A 9,370-nucleotide genomic window follows, 5' to 3' on the forward strand; every position below is an offset into this window, starting at 1 on the left:
GACGTAAAAAAAAATATATCAGGGACCGAATAGGCTGACCGATTTTTTTCAATGGATCTTAGACCACATCGACAAGATGTGGAACCAAGAGGACATAGAATATTACGGAGATCGCCATATCAATGCCATGTTGATGACTCACAATTTCTCGGGATACGATGTTCAATTTCTTCTGAAATACTATACGGAACAATGTACCAAACACCCTAAGTCACCTTGAAGGGATCCAAACTTGTGTCCATGCAACTGGGACAAGGGCAGTATAAAGATTCGATAAATTACTTGGCCTTGACTTTAAGTCGAATGCCATAAACATTTGGAAGGGCAGAAATGGCCAAAGGTTATTTTCGCACTCTTTCAATACCGAAGCCAATCAGCATGCCGTTCTACCCCATTGTCCTGAGGCACACTACTACGACCCGACAACATGCGCACAGAACAGCAAGAAGCTTTCTACGCTTGGAACCAATCTTACGCCTCAGAACCCCTCGACTTTCAGGATGTGGACATTTCACGGCGTTGCTGTGGAAAATTTTGAAAATTATTCATGGAGCATGGAGGGCCTGCATCATTTCCAAAGCATGTTCCTTACTGTACCACCAACGATTCATACCCGAAAACACGCTGTGCGTCATTCGCCCTCAGACGACAAACTTTGTGAAATGTCAATATTCGGTCAAAGCTTTACGTTGGCTACAATACTTGTGTGACAAGGAAGACAAATGGATCCAACACGCGTGAAATGGAGGAGGTGTCAAAACCATTGGAACTTATTCAGTGGATGGCTGGGACTTAGAAAACCCCAAGGTCATGTACGAGTTTAACGGTTCTTTATTTCACGAATGTCTGACCTATTACCATCAACGGTACACTAAATATCAATTTTTACAACGTACCATGGAAGACTTATACGAGGCTACTTGTCAGCAGCGCTTAAAGTTAGAATAGCAAGTATGAAGTTGTGGAAATGTGGGAACACAGTACGATCACTGCTTGAAAACCGACATCAAGTTTAAACGTATCGTGGAAAGATACAAGGTGGTGGATCCTCTGAACCCGCGGGAAAGTTTGTATGGAGGACGGATGCATGTCACCTGTTTGCTCTACCATGGCGACGAGGAGAAAGGAGAAGAAATCAGATACCTGGACGTGTGTTCACTGTATCCTTATGTGTGGAAATATTGTCACTTTCACGCAGGGCACCCGCACTTGCTGACGGAACACATCGACCTTAACAACATTCAACAATACGAAGGATTAATTAAATGTAAAGTCTTGCCTCCCACGAACTTGTACCATCCCGTATTACCTCACCATTGCAAAAGATAAACTAATGTTTATCTTGTGTCGTACTTGTGCCAAAACGTGCAACCAAGACAAAACTTGCCATCACACCCAGGAAGAACGCGCCCTGACAGGGGCGTGGGTCAGCGTGAAATTGTTCACATCTCTAGACCTGGGATACCACTTGTTAGAAGTATACGAAATCTACAATTTCCCAAGACAGAATAGAACCACAAGGGCGACGGGACTCAGAAAGGCATTTTTGCAGACTACGTAAATGCCTTTTTGACACTGAAACAAGAATTCAGCGGCTATCCTTACTGGTGCCACACTCCCGAAGACTAATATAAATTCAATGAGAAGTACTTGGTACGGGAAGGCACCACTTTAGACCACATTGAGAAAAACGAAGAAAGGCGTTCGTTCGCCAAAGTGATGTTGAATTATTTGTAGGCAAAAGATGGCACAACAACCGTGTTTACCTAAAATGGAGTATTTGACAGAACCTTCCCCCTACTTTCAGATGATTAACGACAAAACTAAATACATGAAACACGTAGCCGTTTTTCGTGAGAACTTGAACTTTGAAAATTAAGAAGACTAACTGGACTTTGTACAGGCTGACGAATTTAAAAATGTCATTACTGCGGATTACGTGACAGCTCATGCTCGCTTAAAATTGTACGAAAGGTTATAACGGTTAGGAGATCGTGTATTTTGACACGGACAGTTGCATCTACATCGATCGCCTGAGTCAACGTCACCCTGACATCGATGCTTGTGTTTGAATTTTGTTTTTGGTGTCTATATTTTGTTTAGGAATCAGTGTTTGCTTTTAGTTTCGGTGTTCATGTTTGGTGCTTGTGTTTGGTTTTTTGGTGCTGAGGTACTAGTTTGTCGAAAACATGATTAAAGGCGGTAAAAAGAAACAAACGTAGCCCCAAATCAAGGTAGCTTTGGCTTAAAATGTGCTCTAGTAACGGGGTTAGAAGCGGGAATAGTGGCTGGGGACGCATAGGTAGTTAATGAGTCAAAAGTCCCATTTTTCATAGTACTGGTTGTCAGAAACCTTTGGCTAAAATGCTCTATGAAACAAGATGCTATGCAAGAAGTCAAGAATATGGATCCACCAGAGACCGGGTAAGGCTTAGGACACATTACATACCATGACAGAAGTCAGGATTTTAGTAGCAGTTGGTGACCAGACCTTTTTTGTGGGGACTACCAAACTGCGCCCGCCAAGGACCCTATTCAACAATCCGGGTCTTGGCAAAATGCTAAGATCTTAATTTCCAAAAGCCGAACCGAACCTTGTATATAAGCCTGGTTAGCAAGATCTCGCTGGTCTTTTAATATCCACTGGGGAGGGCCAACTCAATAGAGACACAGCAATATCATAGTCCATGCGCTGCCCACTAGAAATGCTCACAAACTTATATATTTTTGTTCGCAATTTTTGTGGCGCTAACACCTTTCTGTTTCATTTTCCATGCAAATCGATGAGTTTGGGTTAACACCACCATATCGAAATTTCCTAATAATTCTAACGCGTGCGTTGTTTTACCAGAACTGCCAGAACCATTAAGATAAACCATTTTATGTCGTTTAATATGACTTTACTGATGGCAGCATTGACTGTTTTGATAATGTATCGTTACAGTACTACACACCAAGATGTGTATAATCTGCAAATTTAGAATAACTACGTATTTTCTCATTTTTTATTTTATTATCCAGTGACCCTATGGGAATGAATCACAATGTTCGTCATTGGAAAATTATATAAAAGATCTTTATTCTTGATTTATTTACATAAAATGAGTCTCTGGCATCTATAACAGCGTCATTTGGAAATCGGTTAATCATCGATAAACATTTTATTGATGAATATACAAGCATCGAAGATCTCAAATGAGTAAATGGGTGAATCGCCGTCTTAGTAGCTGACGATGCTACCGATCGTCGTTCCATTTGGACATGTTTTGCTGCTGTATCTGCAATTATACAATCAAGTTCTGCTCGATCCTTATACAGCAGCGCTTGTTTTTAGATGATGTACCATGGGTAAATTTGACAATCAGTTTTCGGCAGATATCATCCTCTGGCAACCAGACCCGCTTTTGTGGCCTATATGAAATGATTGTCTCACTCACTGTTACAGATGTCAATATCCCCGTATTAAGCATATATTTCAATAACACTATTGGAGCCCAACCACGTCTAATGTTTACACAACGGTCTATCTTCGGATCTGGTTTATTAAAATGCCAACCAAACCAAGGAACAATAACTGGATGAATGTTTGCTTGCAAACTCAAATAATTCAATCTCGGTAAATCCAATTAGATGCACCGCTGTCAGAGTGCCGTTTATTGAAACTTGGATCATTTTGAATGTTGGATGACCAAATATTGAGAAATACGGCTCACATTCACCAGCTCCAAGAAAATGGTGAGGGGTAACATGCCACCATATCAACAATAATTACATCAACAGAATTGGATTTTGTGTCCCAAAGACCACCATGTCTTGATTCAATACATGAACGTGATATATTATCTAGAAATTCCGTTGGTGTTGGACGCCTAGAGTTTTTTGCTGGGTGATACGTGCAACCACAGATAAGATTGTAAAACAGTTATTCAGCAATTCATCTTTGTCTGTGTATTTTAGTGCTACTTGTTTCATCTGCTTATGAAGAGGTTCTTCGCGATAAAGTATACCAGACGGTAGCACGAACGGATCAAACCAATAATTGGATCCCAATCCCAATGGATGATCGCCAACGGATCCATGATCACTCTATAACAACCAGATGGAAACTGGTTCATTTTTACTAATATTATAAAATGTTTTCAATGATATTACAGTTCTGAAATCTACTAGTTTTTCTCGTCGGAATTTTTCTTTACACTTGCAGACCACGCATGGGCGTTGTGGTCAACTGTCACTACAGGGGTACCTCTTGTTTTATAGTTACAGGAATTGTACAAAACATCTTCTTTGATTGTTTTTAGTACTATCGGAAATTTGAATTTTTTTTCAACACTGCGATTCGTGCTCCATTTTTGCTAACACACACTGCCCATTCGTTTATTTTTTGCTCGTGTTTATGTAAATTCATGTCCTCATTGGTTGTTTATAAAATGTTATGTGACGCACTCAACCACACAATTTAGTGTACCGGTTCGCATTGGCAAAAAGAGTATTAATATTAGGCTCTTTTAGTGGACAAAGTTCTTAAACAGCCACAGTTACAGGATATGATTTTTCATAATATAACCTGTCATTGCCCGTAAGCATTCCCGACGCAGAATTTTTATCTGCAACAGCAATATGCAGGTCACATGCTCAGGCTTGTTGAACAGGGTGGAGTTTACCCCTGATAATCCATGCCGGACCATCCCCGCGTTAGTGTTCGACAATAAATTTAATTCTAAATTAATACTTTTTATCATCAACTAAACCATCAATAATCATCCATGCCCGCTGGTCTTTCATTTTAGCATAGATGAAAGTACCGTCGTGATCTATCTGGAACGTTGACCAAGCAGCACCATCGTGCTTAAATGCCTCCTTAGCCATTCTGATATATTCGTATAATTATAAATCATATTGTGTTTGGTTTTTTTTCTTATCGGCTACTCTATCAAAATCAAATCTGGAAGTGGTTGTTATAATCAAGGATAATCTTGCAAACTCTCTCGTAGTGTCTAACAATTTAATCTGATTTCGCAAATTTTCTTGGGCAATTTTTGACCTAGGAAAGGTTGGTCTAACACCGGTGAGATCATAAATACCATTTTCACAATTGTTTTGCGACACTCCACTTACTGATTATATAATTAAAGCAAATTTGTTCTCTAATTGTAGACTATCTTGGAATATTATATAAATATGTCATGAACAAAAAACAGATTAAGTGGATTATGATTGGATTGACAACCCAAGTGGAAAACATTGTCATAATGACTAGTGTGGATATCATTTATTAAGTGCCAGGCAAGAGAGTTTAGGGCCAATCCATTCGTGAAATACGACATGGGTGTGAGGGGTAACTCCGAACTTTGTATTTCTTGGGGTGGGGGAATATAGAGCACTAAAACGATACCATGCTAAACAAAGTGAAGTTGTGTGTGCCACAAAAAAAAGATGCTAATGATTATCCTAGCAGGTTTTCTACTCAAAACTCACTTATTTCGACTGCAAGAACAAACTTAAAGACCTAATAATGTTTCCTACCTGAAATATTCTCAGCATGTTTTTTTAATTTTTTTAATGTTTTTCTAATTTCATGGTGTTTGTTTTTGCAATAATATTATTATATGTTATTTATCTTATAGGTGTTGTCTAATGTTGTAAAGCGCTTATAGCTTCTAAAGATTAGGCGCCATACAAAGTCCTCATTATTATTATTATTATTATGCAATATGACCAAGATGTGATAAACCTATTTTGTTATAGGCTAAACTAAAACATTTAACTGAAGCCAGTATAATCATCAGTGAAGGTCAAAGTGACATTCTTTTTGTAGTGAGGTTGTGGTACTAACACAGATGCTTATACTCCCATGGTTTGAAGACTCTACCATGAAGTGAGCCTTAAACATAAATTAAAAACACAAACTGTAATAGGAACTGTGTCAGTGAGCACTTTTAATGAGGGTTCTGTACTCATGAAGATGCATCCCTTCAATAAGATGTAGATATAGTGTGCAAAAACGTGAACTTAAACAAAAAGCTTCTTCAGTAATTGACAACTAATGTGCATATATATACATATACATATATATATATATATATATATATATATATATATATATATATATATATATATATATATGAATAAAACTTTAGCCATCTCCCCATTAGGTGTGTGCAATGTTGTTTTTTGTTGTAGGGTTTAATGCCATTTTTCAGCACAAGATAGGCTATACATGGTGGCCAGTATAACTGGTGGAGTAAGAACCCGGGAAAACCCCACGATGAACCGCCAATCCACGAGAAGCTACTGGCAAGCTTTCTCACGTAGGTATATGCAATGAAACCGACTCCAAGCTGTTTCCTAGGGGACCTAGGAAGAAAGAATGGCTGACATTCAGTGAATTTGAATGTATGTACAGTATACGGTTTTTTCAGTACAGACATCGAGGGTGAGACTAGGGGTAGAACAATAGGTAACCTCTGTTTTTTAGATAACAGGATAATAAAAGCATGCGAAAGAGTAATTGGGGAAATTCATTAAATGATCATCTTGACAATGTCACAATCTTCAGCCACCCCACTCCCCACCCCACCCCGAATTCAATACTGCAAGTACTGCTATTCGACTGCCAAAAGATGGTATAACAAATAAAATTCCTTATAGATCTATAACATTGTAGGGTTTCCAACAGCCACTGCAGTCATTAATTATCATGTAGAAAATAAATGTTTTTGCTGATCGTTACAACCCTGTGAAAGAGCATACAATACATAAATCATTATTTTCTATTACATCAAAGTACCGGTAATATAATAACTTGATAAAAGACCTACTTTTTTTATATAAATAATTTATAGAAGCCAGAGACCTATCTTTTAAAGATCAATGTTCTTTTAAAAAAATTCATTGTTCACACCAGGAAGCCATATGTAATTACGCGAAAGTCTTTGGCTTTGAGTAACATTTGAGTGTCGACAGGCATGACCAATATTTGACAGGAGATAAATGCAAGAACTGAACCCAAGAATGCAAACAATTAAATTAATGTCACTGTGACATTCCTTTGTTTTTTGTGTGGGTGTATTACTAATATAAATTCATATAATGATATAGTTTGATTCTACAAGAATGAATGTAGCTTATAAAAAAATAAGAGAGTAAAAGCAATGTTGGTAAAGTGTGTAATGTGGGCACAGAAGCTACTTTTGTCATGAGTGTTGTACTAGGCAATATGTATCAGCTCAGCAAGTTTCATTAGTCTAGGTACAAAATTAGAGAATAATAATAATAATAATAATGACCTTATTTAAAGAGGGTAACACAATTAGCTAAGAACTAATCTACCTTGAGGCCCTCATACAATGGAATTGAATTTATTTATTTTAGCTGCATCTCTGAAGCCACTGGATATATTGGGTTTGGAAGAAGGAAATAGAGTGGGCATTTCTAATCTCAACTGGAATACTATTCCAGAGCAGAGTTCCAGAGTACTGGAAACTTTTGTTAAATAACTCCTTATTTGGTTTGGGAATTTTATACTGTTTGGGAGACATGGATAGCAGGTGGGGAGTATTACCAGGGAGCCTATACTGGAACAGTGATTGTAAATATTAGGAGCACTATTATGAGATATTCTGTCCATTAATTTGGCTTTTCTCAGACAGATTCGGTCTTTAATAGGTAATATTTTTAACCTACCAGCTAAATTTTCCTTGGTTTTTTTCTGGATTGATATTAGCCCAAATGCTCTTTTTTTGAAGATGTGCAAGCATTGATATGTCTTTATCATTTAAATTACCCCATACTGTATTACAGTAGTCTAAACAGGGTTGTATGTAACTGTTATAAAATAGTTTCTGTGCCTTTCAGGGAGAAAATGTATTATCATACTGAGAAGCCATAAACTTGAATTGACTTCTGTGACATTGACCTCCATTGACCTTAAGACTGTTTGTTTTCCTTAAACTAAGTGCAAGCTATTCACAACATCTTATAACTGTAGATTGTGAAGAACTTGGGTTATTATGAGGAACAAAATTATTAACAGACTAAAAGGTGGATGGATATCATAATATTCTCAACCTTCTAGAAGACTATGAAAAGAAAAAAAATAATTAGGAAACATGTTTGGAACATGCTTCTTTTTTCATAAAAATGATGCCATATTTTCAGGGATAAAAACTTTGTTATGCACATTGTCCTTTTTTTTCCACAAAAAAAATTTCTCAGGGAAAATTTTTTATTGATGAGGAAAAATAAGTTTTTTGTGAAAAAAGTTGCATTCTTCATGAAAATTTCACTTTCTAAATTTTTTTCACAAAAAAATTCCTATTATCAAACTTTTAACGTTTTTAATCCCACCCTTAACATTGACATGGTTATGAAATCTTACCCTACCTACATGATGTAGAATCAAATCCGTCTTACCCTCCTACTTCAGTTTTCCAGTCTTGGTGACTTATATGTGGGTTTAAGTATACTAAATGTAAAGAGTCAATAACTGAACATCAGTGAATGTTGATAATCCAAAGTGTTGGCAGGTTTTTGGTGATGGCAAGTGAGGATTGCCTTCAAGTGTTGCACACTGAATGACATGTGCAGCCACTATTACACTCTTTATGACTTGTAATTTTTTCAAACGAAGAAAGAGAAACTCACATGAGCAAGTGTTGTCATGGAAATACTTTATTTGTGACATGTTCAGTGGGTTTTTACACCTTTTAGGTGAAAAGTCTTAAGATTTTGAAATTACATGCAGGACAAATCTTCAAGAAAATGTTTCTTCATGAAAAAGTGATTTATTGTGCAAAATACGCCATTTTCATGAAATCATTTCTTCATAAAATGCACTACATTAATGACATGAACGACCTCAATAAATATACATCGAATGAGTAAGCATGCAATTTGCATTGCAGTCACTAATTTACTGTATATCATTAAGTTTTGTAAAGAAAATGACCAGACTGGGACATACACTTTACTCTAGGACTGAGAAAATGACTAGGCTGGGACACATACTGTACTCTAAGACTAAGAAAATGACTAAACTGGACGTATTGTACTCTAGGACTAAAAAAATGACTAGGCTGGGACACATACTGTACTCTAGGACTAAGAAACTAACTAGACTGAGACATATTGTACTCTAGGAATAAGAAAATGACTAGACTGGGACACATACTGTACTCTAGGACTAAGAAAATGACTAAGCTGGTACACATACTTTACTCTCGAACTAAAACAATGACTAAGCTGGGACACGTACTGTACTCTAGGACTAAGTAAAATGTTATTGCAAAGTTTTGCTTATCAATTTTTATTCTAGATTCCTGGATATTTATATGCCTATCTTGAGCCAAAGACAATTATAAACACTGGA

This window comes from Sinohyriopsis cumingii, chromosome 18, assembly GCF_028554795.1.
Source record: "Sinohyriopsis cumingii isolate HCF-2022 chromosome 18, ASM2855479v2, whole genome shotgun sequence".
Taxonomy (NCBI): domain Eukaryota; kingdom Metazoa; phylum Mollusca; class Bivalvia; order Unionida; family Unionidae; genus Sinohyriopsis; species Sinohyriopsis cumingii.